Raw genomic sequence first — 15,889 nt, 5'->3', positions numbered from 1 at the left:
ATCCCTTTTGGGAACAAACAGATTTGTGGGACATGAGAGCACATCAGACATATCGAATTACATTCTGAATACGAAGAATGTCTTTCTGATATCAAATAATATTCATTTTTTGAAATTCACGATATAATACAAATTTTATGACAAATTATTAAAATTTGATATTTTTGACATTTTGGAGATATAACAGTCCTCGAAGTAAATTTTATAACTTTGATATGACTATGATATAGTCTTAAAGTGTATGTAGCTGGGAGGAAAAGCCGACGATCAATTGAAAATTTTGACCTTTCATATTGAAGATATGGATTTTTTCCCAAAAGACCTAATTTTTTTGGTGTTTTAGGAAAAAAATCCATATCTTCAAAACGAAAGGTCAAAATTTTCAATGGATCGTCGGCTTTTCATCCCACCTACATACACTTTAGGTAGAAATCATCAGATTTATAAAGTTTACTTCGAGTACTGTTAAATATCAAAAATATCAATCTTTAATGATTTGCCATAAAATGTGTATTACATTGCGAATTTCAAAAATCAAAATTATTTGAAATCAGAAGGCCATTCTTCGTTTTCAGAATGCAATTCGATATGTCTGATGTGCTCCAATGTCCCACAATAAATACTGTCCAAACGTTCATACCCCTTCCCTTGACCAAAATATGTTTATTTAAAAAATAAGGTGCACTTGAAGACAGTTTCAAATCACGCCGAAACCAGCAAACTGCATTTAAATACCTCTGAAACTTTTGTACTATAGTTTTGTATTATTTTGTGAGAAAACTGGCAATTTTGACAATTGTGCATATTTCTTGAAACAACACAAATTTCATTCGTGTGCAATTCTTAAAAAAATAATCCCGTAGATGTTACGTTTTCTTGATTTCATTTCATTAAGAACATTCCTATCAATGTTTTACACGAAAAATGAAGCACATTTCTATGTACAATTTTGGTTTAGAAATAGTGTGTTATATTCAAATTTACGAACCGTACTTCGAACTTCGGAACCGAACATGCTACAGATGTGGAACAAAGGTTAAAATATGTGTATTTTGTAACCATCTTTCATGTTCTGCACAAAACTCAATTCCGACAAAAGTGTATTTACTCTTTTTTGGAAATAACCTCTATGTTTTAGATATTATTCGGAGCTTCGAAGAGGGGGAGTAAGTATACACTCAAATTCTAGAAATACTACTTTAAGTAGAAACGTGTATTTTGATGTCTTTCAATACGGTAACCATTGATATACTTCGATGCAGTGATTGATTATCATCCATCTTATTGTATTTTGTTATTTTCTATTATTTTGTATGTTTTTTAATGATAGAAAAAAAATAACTCTGAACTATGAACAATCCCGACATAGCAGCATACCAGGTAATTAAACTGACAGCGTTTAAATATAAGATATTGAACCTTAAAGAATCAATGCAGCAATTAAAGGGGTGTGACCCAATCGACAGCCTCATCTTCGGTTTTCCTCATCAAAACTGAGATTTTGGTATCAAAAGAGATATGATTCTTTTAACATAAACGGGGTGAATTGTGGTAATTGAAGTATGTAACTATCCCATCATTTAAAACAAATGATTTTATCGTTTATGATACGCCGTTGCAAATAATATGTTCATCTAAGAGAAGTATTATGTTAACATGCGATTTGTATCATGTTTATCAATACAAAGTCGTTTACTTGCTTTATAGTGTATCAAAATCCACTGTGCATGTAGAATGTCGTACTGAAAGATCAACGTTACCATAATAGTCATGTCTACCGACAACGGTAATGCGACCAATCTACCTCTGGAGGTTCGTACAATTGTTAACAAATTATGATTATAGGATTGATTCAATAATAAGGAGTGGGTATAATAAAGTCCTAACCCACCTAAAACACATGTTACTGGTTGCGCGATAAGTTGTTTTTTGACCAAGTACATGAGAATTTCCATAAATAAAGTATACAAGCATAAAGTATAGGATTTCTTCAACAGACTAACTGTTTTGTTGAAAGAATTCCACACTAGTTTCTAGAACTATTTATGAGATGGATATTTCTTTGAAAAAATATCGAATCTAGTCGTTGTTGATGTAAGAAATACATTCTCAATGATTCCAGATCAAAATTGTTGTTCATAGAAAATCTAGGACCCCAGCTTTAAAGTCGGTAGCAATAATAGTGCTAACCCACATTTCTTTTTTGAAGAAAAACAGGGAACATAACAGCTGTAATCATGCCAATAAGTTCATATTGGTGCAAAAATGACACATTATTTTAATAAGTACAATATAAGGATTACTTTTTATAAAAATGGATTAAGTAGTTGTCCAATCTATATATTTTTAACTGTAACTGATTTGAAACCAGTAACAAGTGCACCGAAAAAAGGGGAGGGTTAGGACTATATTACACCCACCCCTTTATTAATTTGAATATCTTGTGATTCAATCAATATAGACTGGTTCTATTTTGGAAATGCGTGGTTATTTAAGCATGAGGCACAAGTTCGCGTAAAAGCTTGCAACCAAATTATTTTTGTTAATTCGAGTATGCTGAAAATTCTGCCAAGTTCTATTTGAACCCCGTGACAATAAAAAGACCCACAACCCCTTCAGGGTGAAAAATTAAAGTTGCTCCGATTCTCGTAAAAGTTGATGCAAACTGTTCCTCAAGTTCTATGGAAAAGGAAAAGGATAGTAGATAAGAGCTGATAATTTTACTCAATTATCAGCTATTATCATAATATTTTGTTTTCATCAGGAGATATCTCAAAAAGGTGATGAACTTGACGGAGCAAGAAACGGTGCATTTGGTGTAGAAGAGGGTCATGATGAAGGAGATGAGAAACCAACTGACGATGGAGTAACCCCAAAAAGTAATCATGAAATCCCCGATGTATCAGATGGACCACTTCTAAGCAAGAGAAAGAAAGGCTTCGTAACGTATGGGGTTAACGATAGACCCCATGGCACACATCATTTGTGCTGGGTTTTCAGGTAATATTTTTATACCATTTGATTAAAGCTATATTGTAATATTTGCTGAGGAGGACGCCCTCAACATTGTTCAAAACAGTACAGCAAACCGCACGTCAGACGTTCGACTATAATACTGGCCTTTATGAACACATACGACTATATTATTTCCAAACCGTGTTAAGTCCACAACCCCATGTGTCTCATTTACTTGTGTGATACAATCACAATTACCTTGATATTAGCAACAATGAGTTGTACCCTCTACAAGCTTTTATTTACCATAATGCTGCATAACAATATGCAGACGATTGTTCTTATTTGGGAAACAACGGCCCGCACAGTATTGTTACTGTGCGTTTGCTTTGTAATGGTGCATTCAACTGAAACTATATAAATACCTATAGCATTGCAATATCACACAGGGAAATCAGATACATGGGTTTGTGCCATGGACTTAACACGGTTTGGAATAAGCTCTTCATTTTCAAACGGAATGAAACGATTAAGGAAACAAAAGTGAAATATTACATAACCATTCACGTGTTACTCAAATTGCAGCATTTTCTGACTGTGTTCGGTGGATGTGTATCCATACCACTTCTGTTAGCGCCAGAACTTTGTATTGGCAACGATATACTACTGCTGAGTCAGCTTATTGGTACAACATTTTTGTCATGGGTCTGGTAACAATCATTCAGTCAACATTTGGTGTCAGGTATGTGGTGGGTAATTTCGTTCAACTTAGATACATCTGTAGACGACAAACTTAAAGCCTTAATGTACAATCTTTTTTCGGAATATACCTTTTTTTTTCATACCCGATTTTTTGGCATATTTGTAATACTTACACATGTTCCAACTTAAATCTATGAGCAAACTGTCAAATTCGCCCTATTTGTAGTAAAACGGGATGATTTTCTGTTGGTCCGACATCATAATTTTTCAGATTACCGATAATACAAGGCGGATCATTTGCCTTTCTGTTGCCGACTTTTGTAATTTTAGACCTGAAAGGGGACTGTCCTTCACCAATAACAGGTAGGTAAATAAATAGGTACGCAATACGAGCGACAACTAAATTCTGAAATATCAGTCGTTAGCTCATTATGTTTAATTATTTTCCCCTATTTTTCTAAAGAAACATTTAATTTATTAACATTACATAAATTCATATGTAAATTTACGATATTTACGACATAATATTGAGAACACTACTTTACTCAAAATTTCCTACCATATGTTTAATCCAAAAATCCCCCTTTTCATTATTTATAGCCATATATTTTGCTGGATTTTAGATATCTATTTATACCACAAATAATTGCAGCTAGGGTCAGCTCCACGAGTTCTCATTCGGTAACCGAGAAAACACGCAGTCATGCTGGTTTCATACTTTCTACCGCTTTCCGCTGAGCGGCATGACGCTTCATCAAGTCATACCGCTTGCACTTAACTGCAAGCGGAGCGACACACCGCTGAGTGGCAGCGGTATGACTCTGAAATCCACTCTTGGCGGTCAGCACTGCTCCAAAATCGTATTTTGTTCTCACACGTCAGAGCGGCACCGATCTGAGTTGAGTTGATTTGAATTCAACTCTCAGCGGTGCTGCCGCTGCGGCAAAGCGATGGGGGTGATCGATATATAGGCTTGCCGCTGGTCACCGCTTGCGTTTCTGGGGCGACTGCGCAGTGAAGTAAAATCATCTTCAGAGCGGCAAAGCGGCAAGCGGCAGGAAAGTATGAAACCAGCATTAGTCCCTTGTCCAGGAGTTAGTTCAATTATTTCACCAGAACACACAGTGACCGTAGCACACACACTACCTGCATCCACATTTCCCTTCTTTTCTTCTTCTTTCTAGTAAATTCAACGCAAGAAGAACGGTCAAATGCAACTGAAGCGTTTGAGATAAGAATGCGAGAGGTAAGAACGAGCGAGGAGGACGAGACTCCTCATAATTTTGGTCTGTCCTTTTTAAAGCAATCTGTACATTAATCTGCAAGTCTTGAGTGCTTCCATCAGTTCCACGGACTTCGCCGATTAAATTAGCTATACCATAGAGAGCAACAAGTAGATAAGTACTTATAAGTACTTGAGTTTCTTGTGACATATTATTTTAAAAACAAAATCTCAATATTAAAAGTGATTTTAGAGCGCTACGAGCAGGCACAATAGACGTTGATCCACAAGCCCCAGCACACTTTAAGGTTGTCGCTGACCACTATGGCCCCATATAGTTCCACAAACTATTAAACAACAAAACAAGACTTTCAGCTCACAAGCGCACACCCTAGACATTCCACAATTGACCTTCGCAGCTAGGATCAGCTCCCCGAGTTCCGTACGGTTGCAACGAGACAATCAGCAGTAAGTTCCTTGTCCAAGGGAATTTCAAGCTAACTCAATTCCTAAACGAGAGCGTACTAACCACCGCCAGGGTTCGGACCCGCAACCTCTCGCACAATAGTCGAACGCCTTATCGACTGAGCTAATCGACTGCTAGCTTGACTACCAGTAGGCCCAACGTCGTAGGCTATTGCTAGCTACAATTTGCCAACATCTCAAACGATTCATTGACATATATCCTCAATGAACTAAAACTTACAACACTGTATCATTATTGTTTTTGTTTCATTAGATCCAGGGTGCTGTGATGATCGCTTCGTGCCTCCAAATTCTCATTGGTTTTACCGGTACAGTTGGGTGGTTACTACAATTCATTGGCCCTCTTACCATAGCCCCAACAATTGCTCTCATTGGGGTTACTTTATTTCATGCTGCTGCTGATCGAGCTGGACTCCATTGGGGAATGGCTGCAATGTAAGTTTGTGAAGCATTTCAGGTTCACCCAACAATTTCTGAACACTTCACTCGAATTCAGTAAATAGATTGCATTACTCATACCACAGCCCGGGACCACAGCCCGGGTGTCTCCATTTCAACGGAGCGGCTCACGCAAAGTTTCACAAACTACTTCTTTATTCCCGCATTCCCTAATTTATTTAAACATGGGAACAACAATACCGTAGACCTATATATAAGATCTATGGGTCTATGGAACAGGGATTGAGGTAGGCTTTGTGATGCTCTTTCGAAGACTTTTAAGTTAGTCTCGTGGACAAACTGAATACCTATGTTTATAATTATGTTAAATCTAGGACGACATGGGCTACCATTTCGTTCATGAAATCGCATATTAGCTCCTAAATACCTCTTTAAAATCCTTGTGAAACCACAATGACATTTTGTTTTACAGAACCATAGCATTAATCCTAGGATTTTCGCAGTATCTACCCAGTGTACAAATTCCATATTGTGGGCGCGACGAGCTATCAGGAAAGTGGAAATGGAACAAGAAATTTCCTATCTTCAAATTATTTCCAGTAAGTTATGTTGCTATTTAACTAGATCTAGCCATTAAAGAAATGGAGCTCAGATAAACTGGCATTATAATAAAGGAGAGAAAAAATCAGAACCGTTCGGATTCGAACCGGATGTCGTTCAGCTCACCACCACACGCCACAACAGCTCATCGCGGATCTGCCGGCGAATTGAACATGTAATGATTTTATTCTCTCGTAAATGTCTCACGGCATGTATCCTCTGGATCCTCGCATTTAATATTTAATGTCTTATATTGACTGATGTTCTGCCAGGACACAGCAGATAGGCCGCCCTTGCTAATTATAAATCTAGGCATAGTGGTTTAGATAATGTATAGGGAAAATATAATAGCCGGCCGTACCCGTTTATTAGAATGACGTGCAATTAACGGTTTAGGGGGATGTCATTTTATTTGGAAGGGGGGGGTCGATTCAATTTTTATGACCCCCTATCGCGGGCTAGTTTTACGACCCCCCTATCTTGGGTCGATTTTTTAAAAATTCTTTCCGCCAACACAGACTTACTATTTATTGCCGGAACTAAGGCGCGGAGCGGGCTAAAACTTTAGAGCGAAGTGTGCGGAGCGCGTTGAAATTTCGATCGCAAGTGCAAAGAAGGCGAGCGGAGCGCGCACAAATTTTGCGTTATGTAACTAAAGATTGTGCGCACATTTTGATTTTTAAGTTAAGGAAAGCTCGCACGCAAAAATTGTGAGTCGCCAGCCCTTAATAATTCTATAACCCCCCCCTATTTTGGGTGTTAGAAAACTATAACCCCCTTATTTTGGTCTAAAAATTCTATGACCCCCAATATATTCATGACCCCCATTCCGAAGAAAATGACAGCCCCTTAAGAGGTTGTATGCTGAATATTGAACACTGAACATACTAAACTATAACTCAAGGTGTCAAATGACCAGCCCAGCGGGTCAGTTGCCTGATGAAGTCTGATGGTTTCAGACGCAACGTAGCAAGTTGCAAAAAATGTAAGTTGCAGTATTTGATTTAATTCAAAACCTTGTGATTCTAACGACTGGATGACTGAGAATATTCACTATTTTTATATACTAAACTATAACATTTGTAAATCTTAATTCAACAGCAGGGGTCTGAGGAATAAAAGATTCAATAATCGCCAAACATAATCAACTTTTTCTATTACTATAAGGATAAATCTTTAAGTTTAGCAACTATTTTAAACTGTTGCGATTTAGTAGTTCACAGCATCTTGCGAATGGTAGTGAGCTTTGGCACAAATTGCATTGATCAATTCATAGCGAGTGTGTAGAAGAATTCAAGTATCACTAATAGACCTATACTTTTGTAGGTCCTATGGTTCTTGAGTATATGATTTGTAGAATGAACTTTTGTAAAACATCAAAGTGTTATTTTTTAATAATATATTGATTTAGATAATGAATATCGATTGTTTGACTGCTTTGACCAACAATACCTAGTCTATCCGTAATCGTTTACTATTTTCCGTATATTAGCAGCATAAAACTAGTTGTAACTTCCTTTATTCACATGATAATTGCAGATAATATTGGGTATACTTACCGCGTGGTTGATAGCCTATATCTTTACCATTACCGGTGTCTTCCCAAGTAACCCAGACACATATGGCTACTATGCTAGAACAGATCTGAGCTCTGAGACTTTGAAAGAAGCGCCATGGTTTAGATTTCCATATCCAGGTAATTATGTATTATGCATTTGTCCTGTTGAAATTTGTCCTGAGGAACATTTTAAAGAACTATAGACCTGTATCAAACATTAAGTTCCTATCTAAGGTTATTGAGAGAATTGTTGTAAACAGCATTACCAAACATATGCAAGATAATAATTTGGGCGAGCCACTGCAATCGGCGTATCGTGCAGCACATAGCACAGAGACGGCATTATTAAAGGTCAAAGATGATATTATGACATCTCTTCATCATCGACAAGGGGTCTTTCTTGTGTTATTAGACTTGAGTGCCGCCTTTGACACGGTCAACCATAACATCCTTTTTCAGCGAATGCATCAAGAACTTGGTATCAGTGGCATAGCCCTTCAGTGGATGAAATCATATTTCAGCGGACGAACCACCAGTGTATGTGTAAATGGTTGCCAATCAGCGAAGTGTGCCCTCGACTACGGTCTGCCCTCAGGGGTCAATTGTTGGTCCCATATCTTTCAGCATCTACACCATCCCAATTGGAAGAATCATACGCGAACACCGCCTTTCTTACCATCTTTATGCAGATGATGTGCAACTGTATACCAACTTTGACCCGGCATGTCAGTCGTCCATTGATCGTGCACTCTCCTCTCTTACATCATGCATTGGTGACATTCAATCATGGATGACGTGCAATATGCTTCAACTCAATCGTGAGAAGACTGAATTCTTCATCGCCGCTTCATCTCATGTTAAGAACCAGATGCCTGCTGTCACACTCCAAATTGGAAATGAGGCCATTGAACCATCGGAAACAGTCCGAAATCTTGGAGTTATCTTCGATAACTGCATGACCATGCGTAACCAAATTTCTTCACTCACACGCAGTGTTTCATTCCACCTTCGCAATATCTCTCGCATTAGACGATTCTTGGACTTTGATACTAGTAATGACATTATCCGCTCACTTATCTTATCTAGGCTTGATTATGGCAATGTTCTCCTCATGGGTGCCAACACTACTGATATCGCTCGCCTTCAGACCCTCCAAAACTGGGCTGCTAAAATCATCTTTTGTGCGAAGAAAAGGGACCATGTATCGCCGCTTTTACATCAGCTCCACTGGTTGTCTGTAGAGGATAGAATAACATTCAAAGCCATGCTGTATGTTTTTAAATGCCTTGCCGGCATTGGACCAGAATACCTGTCATCATGTCTGGAACTTAAGAATCCTCGCGAGGGCCTTAGATCCGCCTCAGATCGCACTCGTTTGAATGTGCCGATCATACGCAGTTGGACTTTCAAATCCGCTGCCGACAAGGCATTTACCTACAATGCACCTCTGATCTGGAACAATTTACCGTCATCTGTGCGAAGTGCTGAAACAGTCTCTGCCTTTAAAAAAGGCCTCAAAACCCACCTGTTTCCGCAAACATAATTTTGCTTGCTTCATTTTTCTTTTGTTTTTCAATTGTTTCTTGTATATAATTTGCATATGTTTTGGTTTTTCCCGCTGTGATCTTTTGAAATGGCGTGTAACAAAAGCTCTCATGTTGCAGGGCACGGTGGCTCAGTGGTTACGGCCTTGGACTCATAATCTGAGAGCTTGCTCGACGTGCGTGGGTTCGATTCCCCGTCCCACCACCGTGTTGCGCCCTTGGGCAAGGCGCTTTGCCTCGCTTGCCTCACCCCACCCAGGTGCAATGGGAAGCTGTTAGGGGTAGTCACAGTCGTTGTACTGATGGACCCTGCGCCACTTGTAGGCTGCAAACGTGGTTCCGACATATTCTAATGACGGCGGAATAAATGTAAAGCGCTTAGAGGCTGTTTACGGCATAAAGCGCTATATAAATGTCTACATTTATTTATTTATGTTTGTATGTATGTATGAAATGAGACACAGACTCTTGAATGGAACATAGATAGGCCTAAAACTTAATGGGCTCAAAGGGTTATAAAACGTACTCCAGTCTGATTATCATTATATTTTGAATCAAATTCTTGCATTTAACGTTAATGAAAAGTTTATATTCAAGAGTGATTTAATAAAAAGCTGTTGCATCTTTTGTATACCTGTGCCTATGAGCAATGGCCTCAGTGCACCCAGCAGTGGGCATGGCAAATTTAGTCGAAAGAGCGTGTCAAAGGTAACACTTTCATTTGTCTTATTTGCAGGGCTTTACCGACTGTATCCATAGCCCGGGGGCACTCCAACTTTGGAGGTGACGCGTATGTAGGGCTGTTAAGACCCCCTTTTCAGCATCGCTGTCACCCAAAGACCCCATATTTTTTACGAATACATGCCGCTCCGCGCTCTGTCACCCAAAGACCCCCTATTTTTCCATTTGATCTGTCACCCAAAGACCCTTACAAGTTCAATTTGAACAGCAACTTTCATTTATCACTGATTTTGTTACTTATTTCGAAAAAAGAAAGAAATTTGAAGCCATTTAGAACTAGAAATTCGATTTTCGAGGTTTTTGTGGCGCTGTTTTGGTTCTCACCCAAAGATTCCATTTAAAAAGGTCATGTTCTCACCCAATGACCCCATATTTTTTACATTTTGCTCTCACCGAATGCCAAAAATCATGCTCTCACCCAATGACCCTATATTTTTTACATGTTGCTCTCACCGAATGCCCCTTAGTGCGAAAGCGCCAGCCCTACACCTATATCCATTTCAAATTGAAGTGCCCCCCCCCCCGGGATCCATAGCAAGTGCCCTAGGGATGATGACTGGAGTACTTGCTTCGATGATTGAATCATTAGGAGACTATTACGCATGTGCACGTTTATCAGGAGCACCTCCTCCGCCAGCGCACGCCATTAATCGGGGAGTTGGAATGGAGGGGATAGGATGTCTTCTTGCAGGCGTTTGGGGTACTGGGAACGGCTGTACTTCTTTTAGTGAGAATATCGGAGTCATTGGAATCACAAAGGTATTCACGTATTCAAACCCAAGCTGAAAAGGGACCGTAATTTGGAAGAGCCCACATTTTGTTTAACTCCCTCCGACTGAATAATACCGGTTTATTACATGAAAACCCTTGGCACTTCAATCTTAGAACTAGTTTGTGTTTGTGAAGTTGTTACTGTAATAACCTTAACATTGGGCAATCTCACTTTTTTGTCTCCTGACTCCTCTCTCTTTGACCATTATTTTAAAATCTATCACCTTATATAGTTGAAACCGTGAAATATTAAATTGGGAACTTCATGTTAACATGTAATCAGTTACAGTAACACAAATATGCTTCTAAAAAAAGAATTAAAACTTGCTTTAATTGATATTCCAGTGAGACTTTGTTGTTCTTCAAGGAGACAACGGTAACATGATGAAGGCAAAACTCAAACTTTATACGAAATAGAATTGAGTCTCTAAATAACTTTAGGAAAGTAGCGATAGTCTTCTGGCCTTCAATCTAGTAAATCGATATCACCGCACGTGCATGTATGCACCCTTTAGAAATAACAATACAACTCATGCGTCATTGTTCCTCTGTCAGGTCGGAAGTCGACTCGTCGTTCAAATTGCAGGTTGCTTAATGCTCATATTCGGAGTTTTCGGCAAGTTTAGTGCCATCTTCACGACTCTTCCTGATCCTATAGTCGGTGGGTTGTTCTGTGTCATGTTTGGTAAGTATATAAACATGATAAAGAAACGGGAAAATATAGAACATGTTCGGGTAGCACCAAAATACGCGAGCTCTTTGAAACAATGATTTGAAAAGTGCAAAATATCTACTCCATCAACGCGTCTTGATGAGTTGGCTTTGCTCAGTGCATACACTTGTGAATGTAATAATTCAGATTTAAAGAACTTCTGCAATTTATTACAATACAATACTTAAATTATAACACCTTTCCTGCAGAACTGTTACATTTTTTTGCTTTATATATTGTAACTTTTCAGGTATTGTTGCAGCAGTTGGACTATCAAATCTCCAATTTGTTGACATGAATTCAACTCGTAATCTCTGTGTTCTTGGCTTCTCGTTGTTCATGGGTTTAGTGCTTCCCTATTGGATGGGAGAAAACCCTGGTATCCTTTCAACAGGTAAACACACACTGTCTCTTACTAGTCTGCTGGTAGTCAAAATGATCTGTTCAAACGGCACAGTTCATTGACTTTCATTCAACACCGATAGCTTAAAATTTGACATCAAGTTGTGGAGGAAGTTCGCGTACCCAACACATAAGGTTGCTCTATGACCGTGCAAGCAAAGTGGGTTACGAACTGTGTCGCGATAGATGAGCATGTTTGAGATCCTATTGACGTATGCATTTGAGGTTATTTCATGTGAATGGAGATGGTACCATGATTATAATTTGTATATTTTGATATTCTTTTGCTGCTATTTTTGGTTTCAAGCAATAATCTGTGGAATTTTCTCTCGGTCGAGGTTGCCGGTTGTTCCATCTATTGCACTTAATTGCCCACTTCTCACGTCTGTAAAAGGAGACACCCTCGCGCAATCTCTACTGGTTTGTACAGGGCCTTTCAGGTCAAGTAAATTTTCTCATGGAAAATACCAGTTTGTCTTGTCTTTCGTAATATTTAAAGTTGATTTCATCAAGAGGTATGGCATGTTTCGTGATTTCCCCATTGAGTGAAACTGTAAGTGTCCCCTGCGTGCCCGGGGTGGGGGTGGGGCGAGATGGAACAGCCAAATATCGGCAAAAGCAACCAATGGGAAGAAGCGATCTATCGCAAATGAGTCATACCGACCGACAGAATACGTACCGTGGAATAGTACACTAGTAAGCCAAACAGTAAGTATTGTAGAGTTACTTCCAGGTCGGCATGTAAGGAAAAATTGCGTCAATTCGCCGGCGAAGTGTTACGTGTAATCCGATTATCACTATGTCAACTGGATCACGCTTTTGAGTTCTGCACCACGATCGAAATGATCGCAGCACAAAGTCTATGGCATGTACTATCAATTCCAAAAGGTGCGTGATCCAGTTACCATGGTTACCAGGGAGTTATGTAACCACTTCGCTGGCGAATACAACGTCGGAACGTCGGAACGTTGTTTAATTGTTTATGTTATTACAACATTGACGTAACCAATCAACTGTCATATACAACCATCCCACCATCATTATACGACGTTCCGGACTTATTTTTCTGACGTACCCATGGAATAAGTTAGATCACGTCAAGAAGTTAAGCTAAAGAAGTCAGGTTTGATTGTGATAGGTTGGCTTAGGTCGCGACGGCATAATATCTATATCATTTAGCCTTATTCAGTGATGCTTTTCTACCAGTTCAGTCCGCTGAAACAATGTTGCACCTAAACTAAAACGAGATACTTTTCTTACAGACATAATGAATACAATTTTGGTTATGCTGACTTATTGACCTTTTTTTGTTCACCAATAGGTGTTGCTGAACTTGATCAGCTCATAACCGTACTGTTATCGTCGGGAATGTTTGTAGGTGGTGTGTTTGCTTTGATCTTGGACAACACCATGCCTGGTAGGTCACACGCTAATTGCCTTTATGTTTTACATTGCCTTTTAAGTAACCCCTATTTTTTACAATGACGCTCAATAATTTAAAATGTGTATGTGTGTGTGTGGGGGGGGGGGGGGGGAAAACTATATTTTGACGATGGTACGATTTCACTACCCTGACGTGAGAGCGTGAGAAAGCTTAAAAGCGTGAGACACACGCCGAATGCGTGAGAGTTGACAGCCCTGCGTCATAGCGATATCATGTGGGTAATGTTTGTACTTATTTTGGTATCACTAGATAGAGGACACACATAGCTACATATTTTTACCAAATGTAACGACGTATGGCATCCCTCTCCCATTTCATGGCTCACCAAGGACGAGGCAGGACGAGGGTTCGCTATAAAAACATTTTGACAATTTTTGCATTCTATATCTTTTGACATTTTGACACCTGGCAGCTATTGGAGATAGGACCTTCTGGTCCCAAAGCCTCGAATTAAAATAATAAACCGACGGAATACGACGGTTTATTATTAAATATTAGATTTGGTCAAAAAACAGCATATTAGTCTTGATTTTGTAGGGGTTCTTACTTCATCGAAATAAATAAATTAATGATCTAGATATCTAGGACGGGTTCGTGAGAAAATGATACAATATGGTTTTAAAGCCATATTGTAAAATTTTTTACCCAATTTTGTAATGTACTAACATACCCTGCAAAAATCAAAACTAGGTGCTGTAGTTTTGACAAAATCCAAGATTTTGAATAAAACGTCTGAACAAGACATGCAAGACGTTATTACGATCGAAATATCAGTCGAATGCGTATACGATGTTCAAAAGAGAACACTTTACGTACATTAGCCGGTACATGGCGTTAGGGAAGCATATGCACATCAAAGGACCGACGTCAGTCATGTTCGAAGGAGTGGCTCACATTGCCGACATTATGCGCTGGTATAAAAATAGCGTTTTTTGTAGTGCCTCATTTGTTCGTGCCAAAATTAACTTTCTGTGGAAAAGAATTACAATTCTATTTCTTATGGAAATGTTACATTATGGCTTTAAGTACTAGTAGTACCTGTATTAATTCCTGCTCTCTTATAAATTCAGGCACACCAAAAGAAAGAGGCATACTCAAGTGGCGTGAGGAGTACAGCTCCGAGGATTCAGTTGATGCCCCCTTTATTAAGCGTATATGACTTCCCATTTGGTATGGATACCATTAGAAAACACAAGTGGACTCAGTACTTGCCATTTAGTCCGACATATACAGGATTTCAACTTTGTCAATCTAGAGAGGGATGCCGTAAAAAGAAAAAAGAAGGTAGGTACTGCTGTTTGGTTATAACCAGGTGATATGATTTAAAAATCACTATTTAATTGTCAACTTCAGTCTTGGCTAATGATAATATTTTTTGTGTTATTTATGATGCTAATTTTCTTCATTTATATTAATCTACTTATTTATTCACAAATTAAATTGTATAGAATTTGAGGGCGCTAATTATTTTGATTGAATAATCTTATTATTGTTGTTCACTTGTTTCATGATTTAGCCATTTGTTCATTTTCTTCATTTCCTTTAGTAAATGTGCAGTTTACAAGTCTTTACCACCTGTAAGCAAATTAGTCTTAAAATAAAGAGCACCCTCAATGTTCCAATTCAGTTGATAATGACGGGCATTACCATCGGACCAAACAGCGGTCAGGAGGTAAATAAATTCGAGGGTATTTAAAGTCACTTCTTTTCATGTAGGTATTTCTTGACAGCCCATAATTATTCAAACTCAATAGGTCACAGTATATTCAAGTGCAACTTAATTAATCTTCATGAATGCACTCTTTTATAGACTTTCAATCACAACAAAATTGACATTATAACAAGGACTTCTGTATATATATTTTTGGTTTAAATTTCAGAACATGATGTGGAAAATGCAATGGACAACATTCACGAAGACTGAAAACTAAAACAAAGAAAACGTTTGGAAAAAAGTACCAGTGTTGATCAATACATGCAGCTTTACGAAGGAGAACGACTGTGGCCAAACTAATTTTAAACTTTGCCCAAAATCCATCAGAACCAGTAATGGAATTCTCGTATTCTTAATAGTTAGGTGAAAAAGTTCAAGTTGGTGACCACTCTCTGGCTAGTAAGGTTTGACGATTGATTCGACTTCTATGGACCATTTAGAAAAAAATAGCCACCATGTCCCTCGCGAAAATCCCGGCATTTTTCGTTAGAGGCCAAAATCCAAAATGGCCGCCGCCACCATTTTGAAAATTTAAGTTTTGAACCAGAGCACCTATAATCATGCACAAAGACACTTTTTCGGATATGTCGAGTACAAGGATTCCGATTCTGACATTAGTTTGACATTACGGCATCATTT

At 38.6% G+C, this 15,889-nt stretch overlaps 1 pseudogene; it reads left to right on the top strand.

The window, feature by feature from the left end:
* The first annotated feature begins 1,770 nt into the window (after window positions 1-1,770).
* On the top strand, window positions 1,771-14,695 carry LOC140147264 (solute carrier family 23 member 1-like; annotated as a pseudogene).
* Window positions 14,696-15,889: the final 1,194 nt, after the last annotated feature.

The sequence above is a fragment of the Amphiura filiformis genome, chromosome 3, assembly GCF_039555335.1.
Source record: "Amphiura filiformis chromosome 3, Afil_fr2py, whole genome shotgun sequence".
Taxonomy (NCBI): domain Eukaryota; kingdom Metazoa; phylum Echinodermata; class Ophiuroidea; order Amphilepidida; family Amphiuridae; genus Amphiura; species Amphiura filiformis.
Note: the sequence above shows the minus strand (reverse complement) of the source record. Positions and strands in the feature narration are given on the sequence as shown.